Source organism: Stegostoma tigrinum, unplaced genomic scaffold, assembly GCF_030684315.1.
Source record: "Stegostoma tigrinum isolate sSteTig4 unplaced genomic scaffold, sSteTig4.hap1 scaffold_123, whole genome shotgun sequence".
NCBI classification, from domain to species: Eukaryota; Metazoa; Chordata; class Chondrichthyes; order Orectolobiformes; family Stegostomatidae; genus Stegostoma; species Stegostoma tigrinum.
The window spans coordinates 618,177-632,550 of record NW_026728072.1 but is presented as its reverse complement, the minus strand read 5'-3'; the positions used below and the strand labels follow the sequence as shown (position 1 = coordinate 632,550).

Genomic DNA, 14,374 nt, shown 5'->3' with positions numbered 1-14,374 from the left:
ATTTCACTCAGTGACTGCATCTTATTTCCACCAGTCAATGCATCCCATTTCATTCCCCACTGCATCTCATTTCCACCAGTCACTGCATCCCATTTTATTCCACACTGGATCTCATTTCACGCAGTCACTGCATCGCATTTCACTCAGTCACTGCATCGCATTTCACTCAGTCACTGCATCGCATTTCACTCAGTCACTGCATCGCATTTCACTCAGTCACAGCATCACATTCCACTCAGTCAATGCATCCCATTTCACTCAGTCACTGCATCCCATTCCACTCAGTCACTGCATCCCATTTCACTCAGTCACTGCATCCCATTTCCTCAGTCACTGCATCTCCTTTCCACAGTCACGGCAATTCCATTTCACTTAGTCACTGCGTCCCATTTCCATCAGTCACTGCATCCCATTTCCCACTGTCACTGCTTCCCATTTCACTCAGTCACTGCATCACATTTCCCTCAGTCACTGCATCACATTTCCACCAGTCACTGCATCCCATTTCATTCCCCACTGGATCTCATTTAACGCAGTCACTGCATTGCATTTCACTCAGTCACTGCATCCCATTTCACTCAGTCACTGCATCCCATTCCACTCAGTCACTGCATCACATTTCCCTCAGTCACAGCATCCCATTGCTCTCAGTCACTGCATCCCATTGTCCTCAGTCACTGCATCCCGTTGTCCTCAGTCAGTGCATCCCATTTCACTCAGTCTCTACATCCCATTTCACTCAGTCACTGCATCCCATTACCCTCAGACACAGCATCCCATTGCTCTCAGTCACTGCATCCCATTGTCCTCAGTCAGTGCATCCCATTTCACTCAGTCTCTACATCCCATTTCACTCAGTCACTGCATCCCATTACCCTCAGACACTGCATCCCGTTAACTTCAGTCGCAGGATCCCATTTCAAACAGACACTCCATCCCATTTCCGTCAGTCACTGCATCCCATTTCCCTCAGTCACTGCATACCATTTCCATCAGTCACAGCATCTCATTTCACTCAGTCACTGCATCCCATTTCACTAGGTCACTGCATCCCATTTCACTCAGCCACTGCATCCCATTTCACTCAGCCACTGCATCCCAGTTCACAAAGTCACCGCATCCCAGTTCACACAGTCACCACATCCCAGTTCACAAAGTCATCGCATCCCATTTCCGTCAGTCACTGCATCCCCGTTCCATCAATCACTGTATCCGATTTCTATCAGTCACCACGCATTTCACTCAGTCACTGCATCTCATTTCACTCATTCACTGCATCCCATTTCACGCAGTCACTGCATCGCATTTCACTCAGTCACTGCATCCCATTTCCCTCAGTCACTGCACCCCAAGCCCGCTCGGGCACTGCATCCCTATTAACTCAGTCACTCCTTCCCAGTAACTCCGACACTGCATCCCATTTCACTCATTCACTGCTTCCATTTCCATCAGTCACTGCATCCCATTACCCTCAGTCCCAGCATCCCATTTCCCACAGACACTGCATTTCATTTCCCAAAGACACTGCATCTTATTTCCACCAGTCACTGCTTCCCGTTTCATTCCCCAATGCATCTCATTTCACGCAGTCACTGCATCGCATTTCCACCAGTCACTGCATCCCATTTCACTCCCCACTGCATCCCATTTCACTCAGCCACTGCATCCCATTTCACTCAGCCACTGCATCCCAGTTCACATAGTCACCGCATCCCACTTCACACAGTCACCACATCCCAGTTCACAAAGTCACCGCATCCCAGTTCCGTCAGTCACTGCATCCCAGTTCCATCAGTCACTGTATCCGATTTCTATCAGTCACTGCACGCATTTCACTCAGTCACTGCATCTCATTTCACTCATTCACTACATCCCATTTCACTCAGTCACTGCATCCCATTTCACTCAGTCACTGCATCCCATTCCACTCAGTCACTGCATCCCATTCCACTCAGTCACTGCATCCCATTCCACTCAGTCACTGAATCCCATTTCACTCAGTCAGTGCGTCGCATTTCACTCAGGCACTGTATCCCATTTCCCTAAGTCAGTGCACCCCAAGCCCGCTCAGGGACTGCATCACTATTAACTCAGTCACTCCTTCCCAGTACCTCCGTCACTGCATCCCATTTCACTCAGTCACTGCTTCCATTTCCATCAGTACACTGCATCCCATTACTCTCAGTCACTGCATCCCATTCCACTCAGTCACTGCATCCCATTCCACTCAGTCACTGCATCCCATTTCACTCAGTCACTGCATCCCATTTCACTCAGTCACTGCATCCCATTTCCCTCAGTCACTGCATCTCATTTCCACCAGTCACTGCATCCCATTTCATTCCCCACTGGATCTCATTTAACGCAGTCACTGCATTGCAATTCACTCAGTCACTGCATCCCATTTCACTCAGTCACTGCATCGCATTCCACTCAGTCACTGCATCACATTTCCCTCACTCACAGCATCCCATTTCACTCAGTCACTACATCCCATTATCCTCAGACACTGCATCCCGTTAACTTCAGTCGCAGGATCCCATTTCAAACAGACACTCCATCCCATTTCCGTCAGTCACTGCATCCCATTTCCCTCAGTCACTGCGTACCATTTCCATCAGTACACTGCATCCCATTACTCTCAGTCACTGCATCCCATTTCACTCAGTCGCTGCATCCCATTCCACTCAGTCGCTGCATCCCATTCCACTCAGTCACTGCAGCCCATGCAACTCAGTCACTGCATACCATTTCACTCAGTGAGTGCATCACATTTGCCTCAGTCACTGCATCCTATTTCCTCAGTCACTGCATCTCCTTTCCACAGTCACGGCAATTGCATTTCACTCAGTCACTGCGTCCCATTTCACTCAGTCACTGCATCCCATTTCCCACTGTCACTGCATCCCATTTCCCAGTCACTGCATCCCATTTCCCTCAGTCACTGCATCCCATTTCCCTCAGTCACTGCATCCCATTTCCTCCGTCACTGCATCTCCTTTCCACAGTCACGGCAATTGCATTTCACTCAGTCACTGCGTCCCATTTCACTCAGTCACTGCGTCCCATTTCCATCAGTCACTGCATCCCATTTCCCACTGTCAGTGCATCCCATTTCCCAGTCACTGCATCCCATTTCCCAGTCACTGCATCCCATTTCCCAGTCACTGCATCCCATTTCCCTCAGTCACTGCATCCCATTTCCCACTGTCACTGCATCCCATTTCACAGTTTCTGCATCCCATTTCCCTCAGTCACTGTGTCCCATTTCACTCAGTCACTGCATCCCATTTCACTCAGTCACTGCATCCATTTCCATCAGTCACTGCATCCCATTTCCGTCAGTCACTGCATCCCATTACCCTCAGTCGCAGCATCCCATTTCCCACAGACACTGCATTTCCTTTCCCTTCGTCACTGCATCTCATTTCCACCAGTCACTGCATCCCATTTCACTCCCCACTGCATCCCATTTCACTCAGCCACTGCATCCCATTTCACTCAGCCACTGCATCCCAGTTCACATAGTCACCGCATCCCACTTCACACAGTCACCGCATCCCACTTCACACAGTCACCGCATCGCACTTCACACAGTCACCGCATCCCACTTCACACAGTCACCGCATCCCACTTCACACAGTCACCGCATCCCACTTCACACAGTCACCGCATCCCACTTCACACAGTCAACACATCCTAGTCCACAAAGTCACCGCATCCCATTTCCGTCAGTCACTGCATCCCAGTTCCATCAGTCACTGTATCCGATTTCTATCAGTCACTGCGCGCATTTCACTCAGTCACTGCATCTCATTTCACTCATTCACTGCATCCCATTTCAATCAGTCACTGCATCTTTTTTCCACCAGTCAATGCATCCCATTTCATTCCCCACTGCATCTCATTTCCACCAGTCACTGCATCCCATTTTATTCCACACTGGATCTCATTTCACGCAGTCACTGAATCGCATTTCACTCAGTCACTGCATCGCATTTCACTCAGTCACAGCATCACATTCCACTCAGTCAATGCATCCCATTTCACTCAGTCACTGCATCCCATTCCACTCAGTCACTGCATCCCATTTCCCTCAGTCACTGCATCCCATTTCCTCAGTCACTGCATCTCCTTTCCACAGTCACGGCAATTCCATTTCACTTAGTCACTGCGTCCCATTTCCATCAGTCACTGCATCCCATTTCCCACTGTCACTGCATCCCATTCCACTCAGTCACTGCATCCCATTTCACTCAGTCACTGCATCACATTTCCCTCAGTCACTGCATCACATTTCCCTCAGTCACTGCATCACATTTCCACCAGTCACTGCATACCATTTCATTCCCCACTGGATCTCATTTAACGCAGTCACTGCATCCCATTTCACTCAGTCACTGCATCCCATTCCACTCAGTCACTGCATCACATTTCCCTCAGTCACAGCATCCCATTGCTCTCAGTCACTGCATCCCATTGTCCGCAGTCAGTGCATCCCATTTCACTCAGTCTCTACATCCCATTTCACTCAGTCACTGCATCCCATTACCCTCAGACACTGCATCCCGTTAACTTCAGTCGCAGGATCCCATTTCAAACAGACACTCCATCCCATTTCCGTCAGTCACTGCATCCCATTTCCCTCAGTCACTGCATACCATTTCCATCAGTCACTGCATCTCATTTCACTCAGTCACTGCATCCCATTTCACTCAGTCACTGCATCCCATTTCACTCAGCCACTGCATCCCAGTTCACAAAGTCACCGCATCCCAGTTCACAAAGTCATCGCATCCCATTTCCGTCAGTCACTGCATCTCATTTCACTCAGTCACTGCATCTCATTTCACTCATTCACTGCATCCCATTTCACGCAGTCACTGCATCGCATTTCACTCAGTCACTGCATCCCATTCGACTCAGTCACTGCATCCCATTTCACATTGGCACTGTATCCCATTTCCCTAAGTCAGTGCATCCAAAGCCCACTCAGGCACTGCATCCCTATTAACTCAGTCACTCCTTCCCAGTACCTCCGTCACTGCGTCCCATTTCACTCAGTCACTGCGTCCCATTTCCATCAGTCACTGCATCCCATTTCCTACAGTCACTGCATCCCATTTCCCAGTCACTGCATCCCATTTCCCTCAGACACTGCATCCCATTTCCCTCAGTCACTGCATCCCATTGCCCTCAGTCACTGCATCCCATTGTCCTCAGTCACTGCATCCCATTGTCCTCAGTCACTGCATCCCATTTCCCTCAGTCACTGCATCCCATTTCACTCAGTCACTGCATCCCATTTCACTCAGTCACTGCATCCCATTTCACTCAGTCACTGCATCCCATTTCACTCAGTCACTGCATCCCATTTCGCTCAGACACTGCATCCCTTTTCCGTCAGTCACTCCATCCCATTTCCCTCAGTCGCAGCATCCTATACCCCTCAGACACTGCATTTCCTTTCCTTAAGACACTGCATCGCATTTCACGCAGTCACTGCATCCCATTTCACTCAGTCACTGCATCCATTTCCATCAGTCACTGCATCCCATTACCCGGACACTGCATCCCATCACCCTCAGTCGCAGCATCCCATTTCCCACAGACACTGCATTTCCTTTCCCTTAGTCACTGCATCTCATTTCCACCAGTCACTGCATCCCATTTCACTCCCCACTGCATCCCATTTCACTCAGCCACTGCATCCCATTTCACTCAGCCACTGCATCCCAGTTCACATAGTCACCGCATCCCACTTCACACAGTCACCACATCCCAGTTCACAAAGTCACCGCATCCCAGTTCCGTCAGTCACTGCATCCCAGTTCCATCAGTCACTGTATCCGATTTCTATCAGTCACTGCACGCATTTCACTCAGTCACTGCATCTCATTTCACTCATTCACTACATCCCATTTCACTCAGTCACTGCATCCCATTCCACTCAGTCACTGCATCCCATTCCACTCAGTCACTGCATCCCATTCCACTCAGTCACTGCATCCCATTCCACTCAGTCAGTGCGTCGCATTTCACTCAGGCACTGTATCCCATTTCCCTAAGTCAGTGCACCCCAAGCCCGCTCAGGGACTGCATCACTATTAACTCAGTCACTCCTTCCCAGTACCTCCGTCACTGCATCCCATTTCACTCAGTCACTGCATCCCATTTCCCTCAGTCACTGCATCCCATTTCACTCAGTCACTGCATCCCATTTCACTCAGTCACTGCATCACATTACCCTCAGTCACTGCATCCCATTATCCTCAGTCACTGCATCCCATTGTCCTCAGTCACTGCATCCCATTTCACTCAGTCACTGCATCCCATTTCACTCAGTCACTGCATCCCATTTCACTCAGTCACTGCATCCCATTAACTTCAGTCGCAGGATCCCATTTCAAACAGACACTGCATCTCATTTCCCTCAGTCACTGCATCCCATTTCCCTCAGTCACTGCATCCCATTTCCCTCAGTCACTGCATCCCATTTCCCTCAGTCACTGCATCCCATTTCACTCAGTGACTGAATCACATTTCACTCAGTCACTGCATCCCATTTCAAGCAGTCACTGCATCCCATTTCATTCAGCCTCTGCATCACATTTAACTCAGTCACTGCATCCCATTTCCCTCAGTCACTGCATCCCACTTCACTCAATCACTGCAGGCCATTTAACTCATTGACTGCATCCTATTTCACTCTGACGCTGCGTCCCGTTTCCCTCAGTAACTGCATCCCATTACCGTCCGTCACTCCATCCAATTTCTGTCAGTCACTGCATCCCATTTTGATCAGTCACTGCATCCCATTACACTCAGTCACTGCATCCATTTGACACAGTCACTGCATCCCATTTCCCTCAGTCACTGCATCCCATTTCCACCAATGACTGCATCCCATTTCACTCAGCCACTGCATCCCATTTCACTCAGTCATTGCATCCCAATTCTCTCAGTCACTGCATCCCAATTCTCTCAGTCACTACATCCCATGTCCGTATGTCAGTGCATCCCATGTCCCTCAGTCACTGCATCCCATGTCCCTCAGACACTGCATCTCATTTCACTCAGTCACTGCATCCCATTTCCCTCAGTCACTGCATCCCTTGTCCCTCAGTCACTGCATCCCATGTCGCTCAGTCACTGCATCCCATTTCACTCAGTCACTGCATCCCATTGCACTCAGTCACTGCATCCCATTTGAAGCAGTCACTGCATCCCATTTCACGCAGTCGCTGCAACGCATTTCACGCAGTCACTGCAACGCATTTCACGCAGTCACTGCACCGCATTTCACGCAGTCACTGCACCGCATTTCACGCAGACACTGCACCGCATTTCACGCAGACACTGCATCCCATTTCACTCAATCACTGCATCTCCTTCACCACAGTCACTGCATCCCATTTCCCTCAGTCACTGCAGCCCATTTCACTCAGTCACTGCATCGCATTTCACTCAGTCACTGCATCCCATTGTCCTCAGTCACTGCATCCCATTGCCCTCAGTCACTGCATCCCATTGCCCTCAGTCACTGCATCCCATTGCCCTCAGTCACTGCATCCCATTGCCCTCAGTCACTGCATCCCATTGCCCTCAGTCACTGCATCCCATTTCCCTCAGTCACTGCATCCCATTTCCCTCAGTCACTGCATCCCATTTCCTCAGTCAATGCATCTCCTTTCCACAGTCATGGCAATCCCATTTCACTCAGTCACTGCATCCCAGTTCAGTCAGTCACTGCATCCCATTTCACTCAGTCACTGCGTCCCATTTCACGCAGTCACTGCATCCCATTTAAGGCGGTCACTGCTTCGCATTTCACTCAGTCACTGCATCCCATTTCACTCAATCACTGCATCTCCTTCACCACAGTCACTGCATCCCATTTCCCTCAGTCACTGCACCTCATTTCACTCAGTCACTGCATCCCATTTCACTCAATCACTGCATCTCCTTCACCACAGTCACTGCATCCCATTTCCAACAGTCACTGCAGCCCATTTCACTCAGTCACTGCATCGCATTTCACTCAGTCAGTGCATCGCATTTCACTCAGTCACTGCATCCCATGTCCCACAGTCACTGCATCCCATTTCCATCAGTCACTGCATCCCATTACCCTGAGTCACAGTATGCCATTTCCCACAGTCACTGCATCTTCTTTCCCTCAGTCACTGCATCCCATTTCCATCAGTCACTGCATCCCATCTCCCTCAGTCACTGCATCCCATCTCCCTCAGTCACTGCACCCCATGTCCCTCAGTCACTGCACCCCATGTCCCTCAGTCACTGCACCCCATGTCCCTCAGTCACTGCATCCCATGTCCCTCAGTCACTGCATCCCATGTCCCTCAGTCACTGCATCCCATTGCCCTCAGTCGCTGCATCCCACTTCACTCAGTCACTGCATCCCATTTCACTCATCTGGATAGTACTCACTTATTACCATCCCACCTACCTTCCCCAGCACCTCCTCCCCCTCCACGCTATTTGTTTCTGAGCTCCCTTCCACCCTCCATTTCTCAGGAAGGGTCCTGATCCAAAACCTCAACTTTCTTGAGCCTCTGATGCTGCCTGCCCTGCTGTGTTCCTCCAGCTCCACAATGTGTTATCTCAGACACCAACATTGGCAGGTCTTACCATCTGGATAACTCATTCTCACCTTGCAACAAGTGATTTCTCGTCATTTTCTTTTCAGATTACGCATGTACATGTATATACATAAATATACATATAACACTTTTATGCCTGAACCACTAACCTAGAGGATATTTTAAAAGAGTCTCTTCATATCTGCATGCAAGAAAAATCATCAAGGTCATGACTTTCATTTTAGGAATAACTCGAACATTCAAAGTACTCACAGTCAGTGTCCCATTTCCTTGACCAGTCAATTTGATGTGAATCTTTCTTCCAAGTGGAAACTATAACAGCAATTATATTTGACAATCAAACTCTTCATTGCATCACCAATATTTCCTTGTCTGTTTGAAACGTAAGATAATGAAATCATCATGGACAGATTGGCCAACAATGTAATTTAATGTGTGTTATGGCAACTCAAAATCACAACCATTGAAGTGATCTTTAAAAAGCTGTTGTCATACAACAGAGCACTTTTTGAGGTGCAGTGATGAACATACTTCCTGAGATGCAAAAATATATGCCCAATTAATTCCAAAGAATAACTTGACAATTAAAAAGAAGCGAAAAATCTCTTTACATTGCGATGCTTGTCAGATTGCTATTAGTCAATGGAAATCGTTCAGAACAATTATTTATTCCCAGATGAAAAGGAAGTGTATACATTTCATTTTCACATTTCATTCAAGAGAGAAAAAAAACACCCTTATGAATGCATTGTCAAACAAGAAGACTCACTAAAAAAGTTACTTGGCCCATTGAATTTCCTCCATCATTCTGTGAGGTCATTGTTGATCTCATTGCATTTATCATGATACAACATTTCTACTAAACCCTCCTTGTAGCTAATACATTCCAACCCAAGTAACATCCTGGTAAATCTCTGTTTCTCTGTCATGCCTTGTCTTTCGAAATATTTTTGAGTCATCTACAAATTTTGCCACAGCACATGCACCTCTTTCCTCCAAGTTATTAATAAACAAGCACAAGAGCTGTGGTTCCTTCAGCGCGACCTCATTTCTTACTGACAAGCCAACCCTGGCATCTCTGTCCATTTGTATCAGACAGAATGGGAACTGAAGATGCTTCAGAATCCAAGGTAACAAAGTGTGGAGCTGGATGAACACAGTAGGATGAACACACAGAAGTAGAAGGGTCTAGGCCCGAAACGTCAGCTTTTGTGCTCCTGAGATGCTGCTTGGCCTGCTCTGCTCATCCAGTTCCACACTTTCTTATCTCTGTCCATTTGCCTGTTCTTTCTATCGGACATGAATCATTGGATATTTCGTTCCTAACACTTACCCCTAACAACCTTGTCTCTGTGATACCCAGAGTGATGTATCTGTCAATTTCAATGCGCACCACAAACTCATTCACTTTGTTTCATACACTCCCTGCATTAAATACAACATCTTCAGTCTGGCATTTACAGCCACCCTTCTTATCTGCTGCACCTGAAGTGAGAGTCATGAACATTTCCAAACTTTTTGTCCTATTACTTGCTCTGGAAACTTTGCTGAGGACTTACCAGCTTCTAACTTTTTCCATAATTTTCCATGCAACTGCGCTCACCCACTCCAGGCATTTTATTTTAGCGCCCTACCCCGAGACCTTGCTCTGTATTTTGCCAGGAGACTTGTCCCAATATGATTCTCGTCGAGCCGATACCACCAGAACAACTCCCTCCTTCCCCGTACCGATGCCAATGTCCCATGAATTCAAACACATTTCTGCCATGCCACCATTTGAACAATGCATTTACATCTATAAATTATGCTCACACCGTGCCAAATTGCTCAGATAGTAATCCAGAGATTATTACCATTCTGGTTCTGCTTTCTCACCTCAGCACCTTGGCGCTCATAATCCCTCAGCAGAACCTCTTTCCTCTTTCTTCCATATCAATGGTACCTGTGTGGACCATGACAGCTGGATTTCTACTCCTCCCACTTCAAGTTCCTTTGTAGCCGAGATGGAATATCCTGAACCTGGGCACCAGGCAGGCAACACTACTTTCGAGACTCTCGATCCTCATCACAACCAACAGTGTTCATTCCCCTAACTATACTACCTCTGATTATAACTACATTTCACTTTTTATCTCCTCTGGAATGTCCCCCTGTACCACAGTGCTACAGTCAGTTTACTCATCTTCCCTATACCCTGCACTCTCATCCACACAGGAAGAAAGAATCTCAAACCTGTTAGATAAGATCAAAGGCCAAGGTTCCTTCTGCACTACATCCTGGATCCTTCCACCTGCCCTGTTCTTTGTCACAGTCTCACGTCTCTGGCCACTGACCAAGTTTCAGCTAGTTAATCTAAGGTGTGTGACTGCCTCCTGAGGCACAGCATTCCCCGGTAACTGTCCCCCACATGATTTGTTGATTGGTAAAAACTGAGATTCCAGTTCATCAACCCTGAGCTGGAGTATGGGGTCTGACCACTACCCCGTCACGTAGGTATAAATCATCGTCTGGCCTGGCATCTCCATTTCAATTACTTCGATCTTAATTTGATTTGAAAACATTCTGGTCTTTTAGTTTGTAGCCTGTAAATATTTCTCCGATTTACTTGCAATCTGAAAGCTACCGATAATAGATTCTTAAACCAGAAGCGATCACCAACGAATGAGCCTGGTTCACCCTCCGGGTCCCTGATTCTGGCTTCAATTTACCCTGTCTCAAAAAAAAATGCTTACAAACTATCAGGCAAAAAAAGCAAGCAAATGGCACCTCTTACACTCTGCACTGACTTACCGCGTTGCCACCAAGTTCCCCAAAATATATATTCACTTGGTGCATTTCACTCGAGATGTCATCTCTCCTTCCAGAACGTGCAAAGCATACTGATCCAAAGCAATATACTTCCTTCAAAACCTCAGCTCTCAGCTTATTACTTTTGAGTACATTCTCAAATGCTTTCTCCAAGTCCAAACACAACACATTTACTGGTTTTCCTCTATTAATTCTCCTTCCAAAACTTCCTCCAAAAACCCAAACAAATTAGCCAGACATAATTTCTCTTTCAGCAGGCTATGGTGATTCTGTTTGATTAGATTCTGATTTTCCAAATGTTCTGCTATTATTTTCTTCATAGTTGATTGCCACATATTTCCAACAATAGATGCCAGGCTGTTTCGATTGTAGTTATCTTCTTTTTGCCTCTCTCCTTTTTAAATAGGGACGTCACATCGGCATTTTTCCAGCCCTCAGATGCTTCTCTAGAATCTAAACCTTTTTGGGAAATTACAATCAATGCATATAATAAAATGTGAGGCTGGATGAACACAGCAGGCCAAGCAGCATCTCAGGAGCACAAAAGCTGACGTTTCAGGCCTAGACCCTTTTCTCATTATCATTGTTTCTTGATTTAAAAATTAACCTGGCCGTTACAACCTAGCATATGATTAATGGCATTACCTCGAAAATCTTCTTGGCTAAAGTGTTCAATAGATTGCTACAACCTGAAAGAAGTAATTCTTCCCTGAATTAATAGGCAACCAATTTGAAAATGTGGCCTCTGGTCGTAAAATCTTTCACAAATGGGAGTAATCTCTACGGATATACACTATCAAGCCTCTTAAGAATCTTAAATGTCGAAAAAATAAGTTTTTTTCAATCTTATAAACTCCAATGAATGTAGCCCAACTTTCCTAAGCATAGCAATCCCCTCCGCCATTTCCGAAATCGACCCAGTCAACATGAGGTGTACGGCCTCCCCAGCACTCGCTCTGTGGCCGTACATGACTTGTGAGTTACCATCCTGCTGCTACGTCTCTACTTCTATTTACGATGCAGTCCTCCGTCCATCCGAACATACTACCCTTGAACGCATGGGCTCTTTTCTTTTGAGACACCTTACGAGCTGTAGCTTATCAAATGCTTTGTTGAAATCTCAATGTCAACTGGTGGTCCTTCATCAGTAATGTTTGTTTCCTTCTCAAAGCACTGTAGCAAGTTTGTCAAGTATTATTTCCCCGTTATGAAAGGATGTTAACTCTGTAGGATGTTATAGCACACTCAGTACCCTGTTATTTCATCTTTCATTGCCGGCATGAACATCTACCCAGGTTGACCTAAATTGGCAACACTTGCTTACTATTTTGTCCAACTATCTTTGTAATAATGGTGTTATGTTCACAATCTTTCAATCCTCTGAGAATTTTCCACAATCTAAGGATTCTTGGAAGATTATCATCAGTGCCTCCATTGTATCTGTAGCTGCATTGTTCAACATGAGAGGATACAACTCATCACACCCCCTGGATATTTTCTCTACTGATTGCAGTCATGTTTGGAATTCTGTGCAGTGACATTCACTTTTAATAGTTTGCTAAATACTACCAGGAACAGAAATTGTGATCCAGCTGCAACTAAGCTAAAGCTTTCAGCACAGAAGAAAGTCTTTCAATTCATTATGACCCAAATAACTCCTGAAAAGGGCAATACAATTTGCCTCAGTCAATAAATGTTCTTTCTCCAACATCCTGAGATGCATTATCTGTATTTCTTCAAATTTACCACAGAATCTGTTTCAATCACCCTTTCAGCAATACGCATGACAACAATTCGGCATTCTTCGTCCCCCTGTAGCCTCTGTTGCACATGTGCATTGTTAGCTGATTATTTGTTTGTGTGCCTGCTTTTTTGCTCAAATGGATAAAGGTAAGTTCGTGTTCTTTTGTCATCAGAACTCTTGCCTCCTCACTCTCATCTTCCTTGTTTTATCCCTCTGCTGGAATATTTAATTTGTCGACATATCTGAAATATGTTGTCGAATGGATTGGGTTTTGTGCCATTGCATTCCCCAAAGCCCATCTACCCATCCTGTTGCTTGTTCTAACAGTTATTATCTTGCAGAGTGGAAAATGCAGTTTGAAAGCAATGGAACATTATTGATGAACAAGTTGATGCATAAATTGCTGCGATCTTCCAAACTACAAACTCACCTTCAATTCTTTCTCGGTCAGAGCATTATGCCGGCGCACATGAATCGTGTTCTCAATGGGACGTCCAAAACCATGGAATTGAATTTGCATGTTGATTTCTTCTTCCCTCTTCAGAAATGCAATGTCGTATCATGATGAAGCTTCCAAGGCAATGATTGTGTCCTTCAATGAAGGGAAAAGTGACTTTTAGATTCATGGAAATATTTCAGTACTTCCACATGCATGAAATGCAAACATTCTCCCTGCATGCTGACCCAACTCCGCAAGACTAGGGCATGACCCAGTCTCATTTTATCGTATCTTTCTGATTTTACATGCCACGGGATAATCATTGCAGTGTAACAGAAATGTTGATCATGGAAATTTATCAGTGTTTTAATAAATAATGGCAAATTTTCAACATCTTGCAAGTGTATGAAGGCTCAATCTCATGACACCTTGCCTGCTGCACAAAGACATTCTTACACTGCTTTGAGTGTCAGGGCTCAAACAAAACACAATCATTACACAAATGCATCAACACGCTACTTTCAATAGGATCTGGCGCAGGCTTGGAGGGCCGAAGCGCCTGTTCCTGTGCTGTAATTTTCTTTGTTCTTTGACCAGATAAAAAGGAAAAGGGAGGTGTATAACAGTCATCAAGGGAACAAGAGTCCCAGGAGACGCACTAACGTCAACCAGGCCAACATCCCCTGCACTGAGGCACTGACCATCCTCGATCAGCTACAATGGGCTGGACACTTCATCTGTATGACTGACACGAGACTC

At 46.2% G+C, this 14,374-nt stretch overlaps 1 long non-coding RNA gene across 1 annotated transcript in view; it reads right to left on the bottom strand.

Moving 5' to 3' along the window:
* The window catches only part of LOC132207688 (uncharacterized), a 47,261-nt gene extending 33,498 nt beyond the window's left edge, over positions 1-13,763 (bottom strand). The window contains exons 1-2 of the long non-coding RNA XR_009443705.1: positions 13,607-13,763; positions 8,877-8,936 (exon numbers count right to left, since the gene is read on the bottom strand). This is a non-coding gene — a long non-coding RNA (uncharacterized LOC132207688). The remainder of the gene's footprint in view (positions 1-8,876; positions 8,937-13,606) is intronic.
* Between the last annotated feature and the right edge of the window lie 611 nt (positions 13,764-14,374).